Below are 21,077 nucleotides of genomic sequence, written 5' to 3'. Positions count from 1 at the left end.
AATGGCAACTTTTCTTTGTTCGCCATCTTTTTTATAGCATTTTCAAACCAGGCAAAGAAAGCTCCTAGCAACTACGGTAATGGTGACATCAACTGTGTCGAGGATCCATGAGAGCCACAATCAATAACAAGGGATAACAAAGAGCCTGGAACTATCGACCATGAAGCGGAAAAGCCTGCCACGACCTCCACCCGTGGGCTGATGAAAGGTTGGTTTTACAGCAAGTTGAAAGGAGCTGAAAAACTTAAGGTGTAAAAGTAGCGTTCCTACATTGACATCGAGTTTAAAATGCCGCCGACAGCCCTCGTCACGACACTGACAGCTATCATGCCGACGAGACTTTCGCCGCTTCCCGCCGAGCTCAGTCCTCACATTTTGACATGCTTGAACCGCTTATCCCGACTCAAGCTCATCTACCTCAGCAGGGTGCACACGCACGTAAAGATATAATGAGTACGGGCCTCTTTAATGCCCCGCTGCGAACATGACAAGGAAACATGAATGCGGCTGACCTTCTGGGACGTACCAGGAAGACAAATATAGACGGCGCCGGTGAGTTCGCAAAGACGTGCCGAGTGAGGAGGACGATATGCTCCTGATTGAAGCTCTCAGGGGAAACCGGTAAGCGGACGGCATCGTTTTGGATCCTTGTCAGCGTTTTTACTGAATTCTTCGTCGTGGCCTTTAACAAACCTTGGTACATATGCAAGATTGGAATAAAGTCAGGACATACCGTACTGTGCAGTGCATAGCAGAGGTGTAAATTATTACCATGATGATACAATACAATTCTTTGGAAAATGATACGATATTACGAAGGCTGAAATGATTCAATTTAATTCAAAGGTGTTTGATAGGTTTGACACAGTATTATTCACACACATAACGCAATCAGTTCCATTTTACCGCAAGCATTGTGACGTTTTGAGCAATTTTGGAGCCGAAACATTTCGTACTTTGGAATAAAAACATTTTGAACAAAATAGGCATATCTAAAAGATAGTGATGCTTTTTAGTGATGCATTGCAGTTCAACCTTTGGCTAACCAATCGATGTAGCTATACAGATGCTAATCTCTCATTTCAAAACATGAATAGGACCATTTTATACTTTGTATTTTAATAAAAAATTGTTCCATTAACCATTTTAATTAATTCTAAACAAGTGGTTCTCAAAGTGTGGTACGAGTGCCAGCAGTGGTACGCTCATCTGATACAGTGGGGCAAATAAGTATTTAGTCAACCACCAATTGTGCAAGTTCTCCTACTTGAAAAGATTAGATAGGCCTGTAATTGTCAACATGAGTAAATCTCAACCATGAGAGACAGAATGTGGGGGGGAAAAAAACAGAAAATCACATTGTGTGATTTTTTTTTTTTAAAGAATATATTTCCAAATTAGAGTGGAAAATAAGTATTTGGTCACCTACAAACAAGCAAGATTTCAGGCTGTCAAAGATGTCTAACTTCTAACGAGGCTCCACTCGTTACCTGTATTAATGGCACCTGTTTTAACTCATTATCAGTATAAAAGACACCTGTCCACAATTTCAGTCAGTCACACTCCAAACTCCACTATGGCCAAGACCAAACAGCTGTCGAAGGACACCAGAGACAAAAATTGTAGACCTGCACCAGACTGGGAAGACAGAATCTGCAATAGGTAAAATGCTTGGTGTAAAGAGATCAACTGTGGGAGCAATTATTAGAAAATGGAAGACATACAAGACCACTGATAATCTCCCTCGATCTGGGGCTCCATGCAAGATCTCACCCCGTGGCGTCAAAATGATAACAAGAACGGTGAGCAAAAATCCCAGAACCACACGGGGGGACCTAGTGAATGACCTACAGAGAGCTGGGACCACAGTAACAAAGGCTACTATCAGTAACACAATGCGCCGCCAGGGACTCAAATCCTGCACTGCCAGACGTGTCCCCCTGCTGAAGCCAGTACACATCCAGAACCGTCTGCGGTTCACTAGAGAGCATTTGGATGATCCAGAAGAGGACTGGGAGAATGTGTTATGGTCAGATGAAACCAAAATAAAACTTTTTGGTAGAAACACAAGTTCTCGTGGAGAAAGAATACTGAATTGCATCCGAAGAACACCATACTCACTGTGAAGCATGGGGGTGGAAACATCATGCTTTGGGGCTGTTTTTCTGCAAAGGGACCAGGACGACTGATCTGTGTAAAGGAAAGAATGAATGGGGCTATGTATCGAGAGATTTTGAGTGAAAATCTCCTTCCATCATCAAGGGCACTGAAGATGAGACGTGGCTGGGTCTTTCAGCATGACAATGATCCAGAACACAGAGCCAGGGCAACAATGGAGTGGCTTTGTAAGAAGCATTTCAAGGTCCTGGAGTGGCCAGCAACAGTGTGTGAAAAGCTTGTGAAGAGGTATAGAAAATGTTTGGCCTCCGTTATTGCCAACAAAGGGTACATAACAAAGTATTGAGATGAACTTTTGGCATGGACCAAATACTTATTTTCGACCATGATTTGCAAATAAATTCTTTGAAATCAAACAATGTAATTTTCTGGGGGGGGTTCCCCACATTCTCTCTCTCGTGGTTGAGGTTTACCCATGTTGACAATTACAGGCCTCTTTCAAGTGGGAGAACTTGCACAATTAGTGGTTGACTAAATACTTATTTACCCCGCTGTATTTTTTCTTGATGCACGTAGGCTCCTGACTATAAGCTTTTAGTAGCTTCTTAAAGAGACCTGACTCACATAATCTTGGCTCTGCACTATATGATGTACATTTTGTGTATATGAATGTCTGTGTGAATTAATCGAATTGAATTGAAAGATGAACTTATAGATCAGGGGTCCTCAAATACAAATGTTGAAGGTCCACAATTTTTTTTTTTTTTAATACAAGAATGGGTCCATTTATTAATGTCGGTCAAGTACAAGACAGGTCAAAGGTGGTAAGGGTGGTTTTCTTTTGACCAAACAAAAATACAATGCACATTCTGATTAAATACAAATAAATTAACAAAACATTTTCTTGACTTAGCTTAAAAATACAACAACAAAAAAACGTATAAGTACAATGTTTACACATGTACACTAAATAATTGACAAAATCTGTCATTAATGTGCAAACTATGGACTAGTATTGACAGTACATTTTGTAACCGAGAACGGCTTATGTTTGGCCAACACCCACGACACTCTGAGCACTCATAGATGTGAAATAGTGTGTGTGGGATTGACAGCACTCCACAGTGTGCGTGAGTTAGGCTACGCCTCTTGTTTGTACATTATATATTGATTATTGAATTGGATAATTACCTTAGATTCATGTTTATGTACATGTTTGCTGTACTTTTCATTAAATCTACCACAAAAAAAATATATTCATGTTATTCAAGCAAATTGTTCTTTTTCATCAATAACTGATGCGTTGATCTGGGCCAGTGGTTTTCACAGTGGCTAATTTCCCTTATTGTCTAAACCTGTTAAGTAATGCAAGATGAAATTCGGTTGACGCTCGTCGCAGCAAGTAATGGGTGAGCGATCGGTTTAACGAGTGTCAAATGGGGAAACTACATCGGCGTGTTGGAAATCAATGGCGCTGCCATGGGGCGAAACCGGTCCGAAAACAGATCAATAGACAAAAAACTGAAAGATGCATGTAAATGGTAAACCTGCACGTTATCCTTCTCCTGTGTGTATTTTTTATCGTCCGGATATATTAGACATGTTTACAGCAAAGGCCTGTCGACTGCCGTGTTTTCTCCCCGAGGTCGTGGTGGGACAACTGTTCATACAAAATTAACTGCTGTTTTCTGGTGAGGGTTTTTTTTTTCATCCTTATAAAAGTTTTTGGGTTTTTCTTAAATCATCTCCGTCTAGTTTAACAGAAGGAATTGGACAAACAGACCACGTCTTGAACAGCCACATTATGTTGTACGGTTACCCCGCTGTAATGAATTGAAGAGTTGTTTGAACATTTTTTTTTTGTGTTTTAGTGTTGTTTAATAAGCGGGTGTACAAAACTGAAGCCATTTTTGAAGAGAGCAACATTCAGGCGGAATGGTTAGCATGTATGCTTCACAGTTCTGAGATAAAGGCTTCCAGCCTTTCTGTGTGGAGTTAGCATGTTCTCTCAGTTACTGCATGTGTTTTCTCCTGGTACTTCAGTTTCCTCCCACATGCCAAAAACATGCACAATAGACAGTTTGAACTACTCCAAATGGTCCGCAGGTATAAGTGTGTGTGTAATTGGGTGTTGGTCACCTTTTACCCTGCAATTGCCTGGCAAACGATTCTGGGTGTTACCCTGTCTACTGCCCATAGTTAGCTGGAAGAGGCTCCAGCACCCCCGCGACCCTTGTGAGAAAATAAATGAAGGGGTCAACATGAAAATGGGTGTCACGATATGCTAAGTTACATGCTAGTGTAGTGTTTTATTCAATTGCTTATGTGCTGAGTTTTTTTTCTTCCTAATTTTCACATATCGTCCAATAGGAACATGGTGTGCAACAGTGTTGTTTATGTCAACAGTGACGATCACGAAAATATTTCGTCGACAAAAATGCTTTTCACGACGATGACATGCTAAAAAGGTAGCTTAGGAGACTAGAACATAACGAGACGAATGCTAATTTTCTTGAGATGACGACGAGATGAAAATGCGACATTGTTTCTGCCATATGTTCACAATGCTTGACATGATCATATTGTACGTGGAGTACGTCAGCTTTCATCGTGGCAATGTTTGCTAGGCTGTGCTCCATCTTGCTTGCTTGGAAACATGGTAAGATTTGTTTTCTTGGCAAGAGAGAATTTGCAATGTTGCCTTATCCTTTAAAGGTCTGTGCTAAATCGTGTCTAGCACAGCATTCGCATTAGCATTAGCTTCAGAATGGCGAGCATCCTCTTTTCTGGTCAGTAAGTCTCGAGGATGTTAAACGCTCACTTTTTTTTTTTTTTTTTTTTTTTTTTTTTTTTTTTAAACATAGATTTCCTGGCTTCTGCGTAGGTTAAATTGAAAATGTACCGCTTTTCCTGCTAAGTTTGTACTTTCATCACTAAATTGGCGTTGTCCTGTAGACGCTACAATATGTGCTCGTCTATGTTCATTTGAAATTGTTGGAAACATTTATCTATTTTGGACTAAAATTTTGAAAACATTTTTGAGATGGCTGAGTATTTTCGTCCAAAAGACTAAGGCATAAATTAAAAGGGCTGTCAAAAACAACTCTGGTGTGCCAGTAGATTTTTATCCCTTCTCATCCACCCTCGTTTTCCCTTTTGCACCGAAGCAATCGGGGCACAGATAGCAAAAGCAGATGGCGAGCTGGCATGCTCCCCATCCTTTATGTGCCACTGCTATGTTTCTTGGGTGGGTTGTAACTAAAAAGATGAACTTCCCCACTGGAGGGTTACCATTTAACCAAGACCATGTTTGTTTAAAAAAAAAAAAAAAAAGTCTCATTAACGCACAGGATGTCAGGATTTTGTTTTGAGGGTACAAATATGAGCCCAATTCACTACAAAATTTGTTAGACCTGCATGTACACTTTTTGCTGGGGTCGGGACATTAATAAGACCAAACAGATTATTGGACGGGGTCAGGGCTACATTTCTCCTGAATATTAACCTAATTAATTGATAGGCTAAATGATCAATGCAAAATAAATCTGTATTGACTCATACTAACTTTCATGTGTATTGGTTCGGGTATATTCAAACCTTGGTTTTCAAAAACTACTAAAGCAACATTTTGAAGTCCCTTTATTAATAAACGAGGAGCTATCCAAGAATAAGTCCACTTCTTGAGGACACCTATGTCAGTTCATGTTCATATTCATGTCCGTGTCCCCATGAAGTGGACCCATTCTTGGATAGCTCCCCGTTTTGTTTTATTTTATTTTATTTTATTTTATTTTTTTAAATATAGGGACTTGCACTCTAAAACCACCGAGTTGCATTACCGTAATGCACATAATGCAAACAATGATCCAAATGAGGGATAGCTAGCTTGACTTCGTTGTTCCATGTAGAGGCTAGCCTGACCGCAGTCGTTTTGCAGGATATCAAGTTCACACAGTTTAATGTTATGCTAACTCTGATGCAGGTCGGATTTTCAGTAGCAAATTAGGTGTTCCCCCAACCTCCAAAACATTGACGTCTTTTTACATTACTTACAGATGCTTCTCAGTCTGTACAGCTCAGATGGGTTTTGACTATCACTCTATTTTGGCTGTGTTTAGACTGCAGGCATATCTGATTCCAATCAGATTACTCCTCAAATCCGATTTTTAAGGCTGACAGTTCACAATATTTTTAGCAAGCGTCCCAATCAGATCTGGTCCTGTTCAGACTGGGGCACATTAGTGACACACCTGACAGGTTGCTGTAGAAACGAAGGCTTCATCCAGCATCGGGTGACGTCACGGACGGTCAAAACCCATCTGAGATGTTGAAAGTTTAGAAGCGTTTTTGTTCATATCTGATATAAAACCTATTGTAAGTGGTTTCAATCTGACTCACAAAAATCAGACTACGAAAGAATCATCAAGTTTCAATCTGGATGAGCTAAAAATCTGATTTTAACTGCCAGTCTGTACAAGGCCTGTGGTGGATGATCCCTTCTTTGTCACAGAAACCCTTCAGGTGTGTCAAAAATAAGTCTGAACAGGCCAGATCTAATTTGGACTAAAAATAGTGTGAACATTCAGCCCTGAAAATCAGATATGAGGAGGAATCTTGATTGAAATCAGATATGCCTGCAGTCTGAACGCAACCTGAGTGACTATATGTAACTTGCAAATCAGTGAAGGCACCATTCCCCGTAATTTTCGGTCTATAAGCCCCTACTTTTTTCCCTCATTTTGAATCCTGCTGCTTATTGTCCAGTGCGGCTTATTTGTTAATTTGGGTTAAGAGGTAACAATTTATTTGACAGCGGCATCATAAGACTGTCATAAGACAGTCATAATTATGACATGACACCGTCATGGGCATTAATGAAAGCTTATGACAGACGCCATTAAGTGACATCCAGCAAAATTTGTCACTAACTCACAATAATCCAAATGGGGGAAGGCTTGCTCGACTTTGTTGTTCTTTGGCCTGGCCTGACCGCAGTAGTTTTGCAGGTTAGCAAGTTCACACAGTTTGATGTTGTGCTAACTCTGATGCAGGTTGGACTTTCAGTAGCAAAATTAGTGATGTTTCCCCAAAATCCACAGCACTTACATCTTTTTGCATTCCGTAAAATGGCTGCTGCTGGCCGAAAAAAAATTTCTAATATCCCTCCTCTTCGGAGGAGGTGGCATGTTGTCGACATGAATCTGTCGGGGCTGTGTGCGTGTGTGTCTGTGTGACGGGGGGTAGGGTCTATTCTATCCTTACAACATATGGGAAGACAGTCTAAATTACCTATATAACTGAACTCATCATATAATGCAAAGAAGGTTGCTTAAAAGTTAGAGGACACAATTTGAGCATCCTGAAAAGTTGCTAGTGTTATGTCTCTACCACCCCTATGCCCTTGGACCTGCCCATCATAACAGGTATGACATGTATGACTATCTTAAAAGCCCACACCTAAGTAGTTGTACTCAGGAGTGGGTGGTAACATGCTACATTTACTCAGTTACCGCTACTTGAGTAACTTTTGGAGAAAAATTACCACACCATAGTTTTTGCTTAGACTTGAGTAGATTTGTGAAGAAGCTAATTTTGGCTGTACTAGAGTCCGTCCATCGTCTTTATTCCACATTTTAGATTTGGCTTTATTCTTGCCAGCACACCAATAAGGCGTCGCAATAATCGCATGACTGCATTATACCAATCAGACGTCACAATAGTCACATATAAGCTTGCCGTCGGAAGTCCTATGATCACGCCGGCCTGTTCAATCACGTGACGTTTCAAAGCATTGTGAAAAATAAACTATTTGACATAGTCAGCACTACTGGAAAGTGCAGATTGAAGGCTCTCTCCCAGTTTATATTCGGCAACGATAGATCACCGAAAATCAGCGATATGATCGTTTTAATTTCATGGTAGGAACTGTTTTCTCCTCTAGATGTCATCATGCTCATTGACGTTTCATTGCTGGATATTTAACCTAATATGGTCATGTATTAGTTATAGTACAGTATAATAACCGTTCAGGTAGATGACAACATGCTGAGAAATTAAAAAAAATAAATAAACAATTAGTTCAAAAAATCTAACACTGTAAACAATTACTCGTTACTTGAGTATTCTTTTCACCGGATACTTATATTACTTTAAGTTGAGTCATATTGTTTTAAAGTAACTTAATTTTTTTAGTACTCTACCTAACTCTGGTTGTTTTAAAAAAGGAAAAAAAATTAAATAGGGGGTAAAAGTTTTATTTACTTGTGCTATGGTCTAAATGAGAAAAAATGTCCTGCTGTCGAGGCGATTAGAGGGGAGATGAGCAGTGTAAAGATTTATGTGGACAGGAGGCTCCCCAACGTTTACTACTCTGCTTTCGCACCCTTAATGAAGCCGGAGATTGCTTTAATCTGACTCGGCAGTCCCGGCACGACCTGGTAACTCTGTCGGCGCCAGTGCCAACCGCAGACTCCACGCTTGTCAAGGGCTAACAGCCGGAACACGACTGAGATTCATTCCTGTCATTGTGCACAAATGAGAACGTACCAACGTTTTAAGCGTTCAAAACACATCAGCAAAAGTACGTTTTAATCACGATTGTTAACTCAGTATTACGTCTCATGGACTATAATTATGAAATAAATGATACGAAACACTTCATGATTACATATTACTAAGTCGTCGTGCGAATTTTTTCATTGCATGGCGACACGTCACCTCTGTGAAGTTGGAACTCCATCAGAGGCAAATTTATATAAACATGATGTACAGTAAATCGTTTTTGCTACGTTTGTGCTGTAAAAAGTTTTGTTTGTGCGGCTATCGTTTTTAAGATATTTACAATTCTTTTATAGAACAATCTGGAGTCAGCTAGCCCCCCCCCCCCCCCCCCCCTTTTGATTTATTAAAAATTTTTAATATAGTCCCTTCTCACAAGCATGAAAATATCTTCCAAAATGTTCTACGACCCCTGAGGCAGAAGACATTTGGTTTGAAAGGTGCAAATTCTGAAACCCCGTGGGAGGGTGTGTTCCCTGCAGCAATGCACATTTTGTGGCAAACTCCGAACGCATCCTTTAGCAGAGGTGCCTGCGTCGTTGTAGCATTCCTTTCAGTGGTTGTCACGACAATGAAACCTTGATAAATGTCTTGAAAGTTTGGGACACTCAAAAAATAGCCTCTAGTTGCTAAGCTAAATGAGAACTCGATGTATGTACGATTCTGTTTTTTTGTCCAGGCCCTGAGGTAGCAAAACAGCCCCAAATCATGATGCTCCCTCCACTATGCTTCACGGTGGGGATGAGGTGTTGATGTTGGTGAGCTGTTCCATTTTTCCTCCACACATGACGTTGTGTGTTGCTCCCAAACAATTCAACTTTGGTTTCATCAGTACACAAAATATTTTGCCAAAACTTCTGTGGAGTGTCCAAGTGCCTTTTTGCGAACATTTAAACGAGTAACAATGTTTTTTTTTTTTTTAGATAGCAGTTGCTACCTTCGTGGAGTCCTCCCATGAACACCATTCTCGGCCATAGTTTTACATATAGTTGTTTTATGCACAGAGGTATTGGACTATGCCAGTGATTTCTGTAAGTCTCTAGCATAACTCAAGGGTTCTTTTTTACCTCTCTGAGTATTCTGTGCTGAACTCTTGGCGTCATCTTTGGTGGATGGCCAATCCTTGGGAGAAAGGCAACAGTGACAAACTCTCAATTTGTAGACAACTTCTCTGTCAATTGATGAACATCCAGACTTTTAGAGATGGTTTCATATCCTTTCCCAGCTTTATACAAATCAACAATCCTTGATTGCAGGTCTTCAGACAGCTCTTTTCTTCCTCCCTGAAATCCGCACCACTACGAATCTTGGTCTTTTTAAGTGTCGGTGAAAAACACACCTTTTTAGACTCGCCTTTTACACAGATTAGGATAGCCTGGTTTTATTTGCTTTAGGGTTTTTAATGTTGTTGGATTTTATTGGTTTTATTGTTTTGTTTGCTGGACTTCTATCGCGGTGCGCTGGTTTTGTTTTTTTTTTTTGTATTAATGTCAGTGTACAATACTTTCCTGCCTTTTATTTATCTTGAGTCATTTTTTGTTGCAAAGCACTTGTTGCAAAGGGCCTTTCAGGTTTTTTAAAGAGCTATATAAATACCAGTGTTGGGAATAACGCTGTAACATAACGGCGTTATTTTTTCAGTAACGGTAGTTACTAATAGTTTCTAACTATTTTTTTCCGCCATTACAATGCCGTTACAATTACTGACGGTCAAAAGCGGTGCGTTACTTACGTTGAATAAATTCAACGTAAGTAACAGCAAAACTGTTCGTAGCTTTGTAGCGATTTGGTGATTTCGGAATCGCTGATGAGTTTAGTAACGTACACAAAACAATAAATACAGAAGAATGTCCATTTCGTGTAATTCAGAGCCAGTGTTTTCACACACAAACCGGAACAGCGTGTGCGGCAAACACACACGCAAAACAGATGCAGAGGGATATGATCGCAGAGCATTTAGAGGAAAATTTGTCCTTTACGAGGTGGAGATATAAACACTATTTCAAGTTGGTCGATATTAAAGGAAAGAACGTGCATGTAAAGTGTAATTTATGTCCCGGGGCAAAGCTTTTGTCGACACCTGTGGTAAGCAATTCAAATCTGTTAATTTTTGTTGCACTTCAAGTGTAGGATAAATCTGTTGCTGGTGAGGTGCAATAAATATTACAAGGTTCGATAACACAACTACCTATCTGTTCTCTCTTCAACTTGAATACTGCTCAGAAAATTTCTAATTCTTTGACATGTAACAACTTCTTTTTAAAGTAACGGAAATAGTACTTTCCCTGGTAACTAGTTACTTCTAGAGAAATTCAGTTACTAACTCAGTTACTTTTTGGAAGAAGTAGTGAGTAACTATAATTACTTTATTAAAGTAACGTGCCCAACACTGATTAATACATTTGATTGATTGATTTGATGGAGGCATGCTGCACATAAGACAATGCTTCTCATCAAGACAATTCTTACCAGGTATGTGTTTTATAGTGGCCAGGGCAGCTTTAAACCACTCATCAGTGATTGGGCACACAACTGACTTAAATCATTTGGTGAAAATTGGTGAGTGGGCCGAGTCCTAGCGGCGACGAAGCCGAGTGAAGTCGCTTCAGGCCGGATGAAACAGCGCCTGGCAGAGAGGGAGTGGAAGAAAAACGACATGACAAAAAGAGGAAGCGGTCGTGCCATAAAATTATTATACTAAACCACAGCAAATGCACACGTATGCATTTAAATACTACTTTATTTGTATACTGCTCTCTTGAATAAACTCCAAACACACGGGCTGAAATGCATTGCACTTAATGTGACGCGGGACATCAATGGAAAGCAACTTCAGAACGAGCAAGTAGCAGCAATGAAGCAAATTTATTTTCCTTCCTTCATTTTCCTTCCTTCCTCCAATAGTGTTGCTTCTCGCCGTGTTTTGATTATGTCATCGCAAAAGGACGAAGGTTCTTTACACATTTCTGTGGTAAACTTTAGGTCTTGTAATTGAAAACCGAAAATGCTATTGTAGGTATTTTCGATCCCGAATTATCGGTCACATCGCTACTCTCAATAACAAAGGGGTGTCCCAACAACTAGTGCTAACATAGCACAAACGAATGGCACCCCTTTGGGTACATTTTGCAGTAAATGTGGGGCTGCGAGTCATGTCATCACTCAAAATTAATATCTCAACCCCCCCATTCACTGCAAAATGGACCCGATGGGATGCCATTTCTTCGTGCTACGTTTGTGCTAGTTGTTGACACTCCTCTGTTATTGGGAGAGTTGGTACGCTCCGTCAGCTGCGGGAGTTGGATACAGAAAAGCTGCGAGTGATGTCATCACTTGACATTAATATCTTAATATCTATAAAAAGATAGCAGCACAAACAAAACTTTTTACAGCACAAATACCAATTTTTTGCCACTTTTAATCAAGATTGATTGGCCTCAGATAGACCTTAATAGGAATTGTTTGTATCTCAAAAACGATAGCAGCACAAACAAAATATTTTTTCAGCACAAACGAGAACAACCCTAGCACAAACGAATGCAATAATTTATAGATAAATTTGCGTCTGGGGGGGCAACTTCACGGAGGTCGAAACGTCAGCTGTCAAGTGTCTCAGTTCTATAAAATGACTTTCATTTCCTACTATTTCAAAAATTCAGGATAACCTTTTTTATATTTTACCGTTATTGAAACATACAACTTTAGCCTTTGAAAAAAAGATTCAGGAAAAATCGCTTCAATACCTTCAGAAAATGACCTCTCCTAATGTTTTAAATTTATCTCCATAATTACTTTATTCTCTTGTTACCCGATTCAGACATATGCTTGCAGCGCTGCAAATATGTCCCAAATTGAAAATGTCAGCCGGTAGATGTGCTAACTAATGGTTAGTGCCGCTCCGAAGCACATTGATGAAGCGCCTCCAAATGTGCTGCACTGTTCCTCAGCGGAGACGACATCCATCACGCAGTGAGGGGTTCACCCAAGACGCAGCGAACGCTTTTACCCATCTGTCAATCAGCAGTCAGGCCTCATAGAATACCCACGTATCTCCAAATTACCCGATGTTATCAGCGTTAACTTTTGAAACACAAAAGGACTATACAGGATTTTTGAGTTAATCTTAAATACTTTTCTGCTCCCGGATGAGTACACAGAGTCTTGGAGTTTTAATTGGGACTGCCCAAAAAAAGCCCTTTTTCTTAAATAGAGGGACTTTGGGTCAAGCATTCTGGGAGAGCAAGCGCCTCTGCACGTCCACGTGTGTCCCCACAGCAGCAGCGCTATCTCCAATGGGCAAAACCACTTTTCTAACCCACTTAAGATGCTGTTTTTACGTTTCTGGTGCTGTTCTGATGGGCCAAACGCTCGTTGCTTTATGTTTGTGCTCGCACAAGCATGCGCGCCACACACAAGCTTAACACAGGCCGCAGTTCCACTTTAGGCCGGAAGATGGCAGTAGCGAGCAGATGTGGGTAGTAACACGTTACATTTACTTTTTTACATCTACTTGAGTAACTTCTTCAGAAAAATGTACTTCCTAGAGTAGTTTTGCCACGCAATACTTTTTATTTGAGTAGATTTCTGAAGAAGAAACATTACTCTTACTCCACTATTTTGGGCTACATTAGAGTCGTTACGTTTTTTACTCTGTATTCTACAAATTGGAATTTATTTTTACCAGAAATGCCGACAGTGGCCGTCTGTTTCACCAATGTGATGACACAACAATAACCACATGACTACATTTTACCGATCCAAAGTAACTTTTTTTTCCACTAAAGGGTACTTATGCTCTTTGGTTGGGTGATGTTTCATTTTTCTATTTTTTGGGGCCTAATATGCTAATGTAATAGATTATACAGAATAATTATAAATTCATATAGATTAAGTGCTGAGAAAAAAAATGCTATTATAATTAAAGAAAAAAAATCTGACACTGAAAGCAGTTATTCACAATGTTACACACGACTTGAGTAAGTTTTTGGATGGCTACATTTACTTGAGTGATATTATTTTGAAGTAACGCTACTCTTACTTGAGTCAAATTTTTGGCTACCCTACCCACCATTGGTAGCGAGTAAAAAAAGTGAACTCCATATAGTTCCTTTAACCGATATTTTCAAAACCAGACCGACTCTCAACTAGAAACCAAGCACGAGTGTGCTCCAGCACACTACAGGCTGAAGACTGGGTTACTCATAACATACAGACAACACAGGCACCAATAAGTTTTTAATTGATTAATCAGCCCCGATACAAATCAGGCTCAAGGATCGATAGATAATGCCCCTGCTATGTAGCTAGCAATCTTCAAGCCGTTCGGTTCGGCAGCTTGAAAATGTATATGTAATGTATATTGCCTGTAGCAGACTATGCGATATACAGTCGCATATTTCTATCCATCAAATTGTGCAAAAAAGGTTGGTGACCACACTATACTACAGTATTATAATAACAGTTGATCTAGATGAAGCTGTGCTTAGAAAAAAAAATACATTATTAAAAAAAAAAAAAAAAAAACTGACATTGTAAGCTGTTATTCAAAATGTTAATCATTACTTGAGTGCAGTGATCCCTCACTACTTCATGCTTCAAACTCTGCGCCCTCAGTCCATCGCGGATTTTTTTTAAAATTAGAATTAAATCGCGATCTGATCACGCAGTCTCACTCTCCCTCCAGCTGCTTTTCTTGATCAGGCAGTGCACTGGAGTTGCTTGTTAAAGTTAACGATGATTGACAGGCGTTGTGCTTTAATCTTGCCAGGGAAGCTTGGAAGCCAAAACTTCAAGGCGCCGCATGTGTCAATTATCATTTAGCTTGTTAAACATTTGCTGTGGCAACTCATCGCGTATAATTGTGTAGTTTGAGTAACTCACTCAATGAAGAATTTAATAAAGACAAGCATTTATATTTTTTATTTCATTATTTTTTGTTTAAAAATAATGATGTGGGACAGTAACATGTTTAAAGCTTATCATAAGCGTTACATTTGAAGTGCTTAAAAAAACTTAGTAAATATACAGTGGAAAAAATAAGTACTTAGTCAACCACTAATTGTGCAAGTTCTCCCACTTGAAAATATTAGAAAGGCCTGTAATTGCCAACATGGGTAAACCTCAACCATTAGAGACATGATGTGGAAAAAAAAAACAGAAAATCACATTGATTTTATAAAGAATTTATTTGCAAATCATGGTGGAAAATAAGTATTTGGTCTATACCAAAAGTTCATCTCAATACTTTATGTACCCTTTGTTGGCAATAACGGAGGCCAAACTTTTTCTGGAACTCTTCATGAGCTTTTCACACACTGTTGCTGGTATTTTGGCCCATTCCTCCATGCAGATCTCCTCTAGAGCAGTGATGTTTTGGGGCTGTCGTTGGGCAACACGGACTTTCAACTCCCTCCTCACCCCGTGGCGTCAAAATAATAACAAGAACGGGGAGCAAAAATCCCAGAACCACACGGGGGGACCTAGTGAATGACCTACAGAGAGCTGGGACCACAATAACAAAGGCTACTATCAGTAACACAATGCGCCGCCAGGGACTCAAATCCTGCACTGCCAGACGTGTCCCCCTGCTGAAGAAAGTACACATCCAGGCCCACCTGCGGTTCGCTAGAGAGCATTTGGATGATCCAGAAGAGGACTGGGAGAATGTGTTATGGTCAGATGAAACCAAAATAGAACTTTTCGGTAGAAACACAGGTTCTCTTGTTTGGAGGAAAAAGAATACTGAATTGCGTCCGAAGAACACCATACCCACTGTGAAGCATGGGGGTGGAAACATCATGCTTTGGGGCTCTTTTTCTGCAAAGGGACCAGGACGATTGATCTCTGTAAAGGAAAGAATGAATGGGGCCATGTATCGATATTTTGAGGGAAAATTTCCTTCCATCAGCAAGGGCATTGAAGATGAGACGTGGCTGGGTCTTTCAGCATGACAATGATCCCAAACACACAGCCAGGGCAACAAAGGAGTGGCTTCGTAAGAAGCATTTCAAGGTCCTGGAGTGGCCTAGCCAGTCTCCAGGTCTCAACCCCATAGAAAATCTGTAGAGGGAGTTGAAAGTCCGTGTTGCCCAATGACAGCCCCAAAACATCACTACTCTAGAGGAGATCTGCATGGAGGAATGGGCCAAAATACCAGCAACAGTGTGTGAAAAGCTTGTGAAGGGTTACAGAAAACTTTTGGCCTCCGTTATTGCCAACAAATGGTACATAACAAAGTATTGAGATGAACTTTTGGTATTGACCCAATACTTATTTTCCACCATGATTTGCAAATAAATTCTTTAAATATCAAACAAAGTGATTTTCTGTTTTTTTTTTTCCACATTCTGTGTCTCATGGTTGAGGTTTAACCATGTTGACAATTGCAAGCCTCTCTAATATTTTCAAGTGGGAGAACTTGCATAATTAGTGGTTGACTAAATACCTATTTGCCCCACTGTATATAAATGCATACAAGTTTTATTTTTTTTAATTGTACTTTGGGGAAAACAACTGAAAAAAACATGTCTATTATGTATCTATTTCCAATGCTAAATTGAATAAATACATTGAACACAAACACACACACACAAAAATTGGAGGCGGGGGCGCTACTTCGCGGTTTTTCACTTATCTCGGGAGGTTTTTTTGTCCCCATTAACTGTGATAACGAGGGATCACAGTATTCTTTTCAACGAATCCTTTTTTACTTGAGTAATTTTTCGGATGACTATTACATTTACATGAGTAATATCATTTAGAAGTAACGCAACTCTTACTTGAATAACCTTTTTGGTTACTCTACCCACCTCTATAGACTAGTAACTGCATTGGCTGATGTGGTAGAAGCAGCAGTGGAAAGACATACTGTATGAATCTTCACCTACCCCCAACGGGTTACAAAAAGTATATATTTTTTTAAACTTTTCCTGTTCAGGGCTGGAAAGAGCAGTTGCCAACACCGGACCTTTGAAGTCTGTAACAACTGCAGCAGTCGTTGTAGCGGACTTTTGTGTCAGTGGTGGCTGTGGTAAATGCGATGGTAGGTGACAGAATTATACCAATCCTTCCATTCCCCCTGGATTCAGTGACAGACGGTGATTAATTTTGTCTGGACCGCTTGTCCTGCTCAGGGTTGGGCGGAGGTGACATTTATCCCAGGTGACTTTGGGGCGGGTGGCAGGCTACAGCCTGAACTTGTCGTCAATCAATCATGGACATTCAGTTTAGTGTAAAAATATAGTGTACCATTTTCTGACTGCCACGTAGTTCTACCCAAATAACAGCTATAGCTATAAGCCATGAATCCTTGCTGGTTTTATAATGCTAACACTTTTCAGAGTAGTGGAGAGGTGGACTTCATCACTGATATTGTTACATCCAAAGACATGGTCAGGTTGGTTGCCGGTCAATCACATACTGGTCCTTCTCAAAAAATTAGCATATTGTGATAGTTTATAATTTCTGTAATGTACTGATAAAGATTACACTTTCATATATTTTAGATTCATCACGCACAACTGAAGTAGTTCAAGCCTTTTATTGTTTTAATATTGATGATTTTGACAAAAAAGTCAAGAAAAAAACAAAAATCCCTATCTCAAAAAATTAGCATATCATGAAAAGGTACTCTCAAGAAGCTACTAACCTAATAATATAAATCAAAGAATTAACTCAAAACCCCTGCGAAAGATTCCTAAGGCTTTTAAAACTCCCAGCCTGGTTCATTACTCAAAATGAACTGGGGGTGCTGTATCAAGGCACCCCAGTGGGAAGTCTGTGGGAAGGAAAAAGTGTGGCAGGAAACGCTGCACAACCAGAAGAGGTGACCGCACCCTGAGAAAGATTGTGGAGAAGGGCCAATTCAAGACCTTGGGGGACCTGCAGAAACAGTGGACTGAGTCTGGAGTAGAAACATCCAGAGCCACTGTGCACTAGGCATGTGCCGGTATGAGATTTTGACGGTACGATAACCGTGGGCAAAAATACCGCGGTTTCACAGTATTGCAATTATAGCTCCAAAATGTGTTAGAGATGTATGGGTTCTTTTTTTTTTTTCCCCCATTGAACAGGATTTTTTTTTTTTTTTTTCAGAACATAGTTGCTAATTGGAACATGAATATATTGTTAAAATAAATTATCAATAAAAAAATATATATATTTTAAATAAAATTAAAATATAACTTATAGACTATACCCACAGCCACAGTTCAAGTTGCTCAAGATTAGAGCAAGAACAAAATAATTTCTACAAAAAAGTAAAAACAGTTCTGAATATTTTTTTTTTTTTTAATTCTACTGCATGACTTTTTTTGAGGGTGGAAAAGCTTGAGTGAAATTTCACCATTTTCAGCCACTGTGTCAGCTCTAGTCTACATGATGTCATGCCTATGTGTTAAAAAACAAAGAATTCATAAGTTAATAAGTTAGTTAAAAATGTATAAGTTAGTTTAAGGTGTAAATATTGTGGAAAGGTTTCATCTAAACAAAATTAAAAAAAAAATTAAAAAAAACATTTGGAGTGAGACCTCACCTTGATCCAGCGAACGTGGATTTGTGCTAGCCTTAGGGCAAGTGCATCCTTCGCAATTAGCGATCTTTGATGCTCTCCCCTTTTCCCCTTCATTCAAGCGAATCAAGCTTGTTTTCTCACTCTGCGGCTGTAACACTCGACGAAGTTGCTATCCCAGCTAAGCCTAGGCTAACATTTGTCTTTGTAAGCTTTTAGTTAGTTTGTATATTGAATTTGAAAGGAAATTGTGTGTTTTGTTTTTGGCGAACTTTTTCATGGTGCTAATCTGTTGAAGCTACTCACACATGGAAAAATACGATTGTACAACGTTTGAAATGTTTTCATTTTGTGTGTTCCACTTACCACGATTTGAGAGCTCAATAAATTGAAGAATAGTACGCCTTATGTTTGGAGTATTTGTTTTTGGGTTCACTGGCTGTCTAGCAGATAGCGTCACTTTCACACAAGGCAACAAACGGGAGGGGGTGAGCGCTGCCGCGCCAAGCCACTTCTGGCTGCATTTTTTACACATGAAAAATAGCGAATACCGTACTACGGTCTGACGGAAAATTTTAGTGGTTTTGAAATCGCGACGTTTTCACACCTTGGTAAACCGTGAAACCGGTAACCGGCACATGCCTACTGTGCACAGGCGTGTGCTGGAAATGGACTACAGGTGCCGCATTCCCTTGGTCAAGCCACTTTTGAACCTGAAACAGCGGCAGAAGCGCCTGACCTGGGCTACAGAGAAGCAGCACTGAACTGTTGCTCAGTGGTCCAAAGTACTTTTTTCCAGATGAAAGCAAATTTTGTCATTAGGAAATCAAGGTGCCAGAGTTTGGAGGAAGACTGGGGAGAAGGAAATGCAAAAATCCCTGATGTCCAGTGTTAAGTACCTATAGTCAGTGATGGTCTGGGATGCCATGTCAGCTGCTGGCGTTGGTCTACTGTGTTTTATCAAGGGCAGGGTCAATGCAGCTAGCTATCAGGAGATTTTGGAGCACTTCAAGCTTACTTCCATCTGCTGAAAAGCTTTATGGAGATGAAGATGACATTTTTCAGCACGACCTGGCACCTGCTCACAGTGCCAAAACCACTGGTAAATGGTTTGCTGACCATGGCATTACCGTGCTCAATTGGCCTGCCAACTGTCCTGACCTTAATCCCATAGAGAATCTGCGGGATATTGTGAAGAGGAAGTTGAGAAACACCAGACCCAACACTGTGGATGACCTTAAGGCCTCTATCGAAGCATCCTGGGCCTACATAACACCTCAGCAGTGCTACAGGCTTATTGCCTCCATGCTACGCCACATTGAAGCAGTCATTTCTGCAAAAGGATTCCTGACCAAGTATTGAGTCCATAGCTGATAAAATTAATTGAAGGTTGACTTTTTTTGTAACTTTTTTGTATTGGTCGGATAAAATATGCAAATTTTTTGAGATAGGGATTTTTGGTTTTTCTTTACTTTTTTGCCAAAATCATCAATATTAAAACGATAAAAGGCTTAAACTACTTAACTTGTGTGTAATGAATCTAAAATATATGAAAGTCTAATGTTTATCAGTACATTACAGAAAACAATGAACTTTATCACAATATGCTAATTTTTTTAGGACTGGTACATAGTAATGCTAGCTGTAAAGCTACAGTCTACGTAGTTTTCCATCCGTTTTCCATTTAAGCCCATAAGATTGACAAGTGCGTAAATGCAAGGCCGGATCCAATTCCATTGATGTTTATTAATTGGTTTTCGGCACGTTTTATGGGTTTATAGTTGCGCCGAGGCCCGACGATGTTTGGAAACAACGTTGTATCTGGCATGCGCACATTTTCTCAACAAGCACTTCATGCAGTTTTCTCTGGAGTAAATCTCTCTGCACAGCGTCTCCGCACTGGCAACTCTTGTCTCGGATTGCAATTCCAGTCATTCTCTCAAATGTCAGCCGCCACTCGTTTATATCCAATCAATAGCGCCTCTAACAAATCTATTTTTCTTCCTGGCGTCCAAATCTCCTGTAAAACGCTCGCCTAAAAGCCGCATTACCAAGCAGACAAACAAATCTATGGGGCGGTGACATTTTTTTTTTCCCTAGCAGAGCTTGTTGATCGTCGGGGGACTTTTAGTGTTTGCCGTCTGGCTGCTGTGCACCCCCGCCGGGCGAGGGAGGGCAGGTGGGGGATTTGACGTCTAATCCGTCAGGTGCATGCCCAAGCATTCCTTTATCAACTTTATCAATAGAAGTGCAGCTTTGCCGGAACTGCGTGGATGCGGCAGAGAAGCAATTCCTTCATCTAGAGGAGGTGGTAGTACCCTTAGCGGGTAATGGTCCATCAGGTTGTAATAAAAGTAAAACCATGGTTTGACTATTAATCCCTGCATTTATACCGACGCTCTCAAGTGCACAGTTCTGATTGAAAGCCTAAATGTTGGTTGTTTACAGCTACTCTCATGCGAGCAACATTTGAGAGCGCTAACTTGTATAACACACACTGCCAAAACTAAATGCCTTTTGAGTATATAAATTTGTGTCATGAATACTGTCTTAGATTGGAATATTTTTACAACATAACCCACAAAAACAGTCTATACGCTTCAAACAATTCATTTTACAAAGTTTTTTTAAGTTTATCCGCTTCATATTATAGGGTGACCAAACGTCCTCTTTTGCCCGGACATGTCCACTTTTTACATCAAGTTCTGGACGTCCGGCCGGGTTTTATAAATTCATGAAATACCATGGTAATGTCGGGCCTGTAACGTGCTCCCAGAGATCCTGCTCAATTGTTAAGACTTGTGTTCAATACGTACAGTGGGGCAAATAAGTATTTAGTCAACCACTAATTCCGCAAGTTCTTCCACTTGAAAATATTAGAGAGGCCTGTAAT

Source organism: Corythoichthys intestinalis, chromosome 17 (assembly GCF_030265065.1).
Source record: "Corythoichthys intestinalis isolate RoL2023-P3 chromosome 17, ASM3026506v1, whole genome shotgun sequence".
Taxonomy (NCBI): Eukaryota; Metazoa; Chordata; class Actinopteri; order Syngnathiformes; family Syngnathidae; genus Corythoichthys; species Corythoichthys intestinalis.
This window is presented reverse-complemented; position numbering follows the sequence as displayed.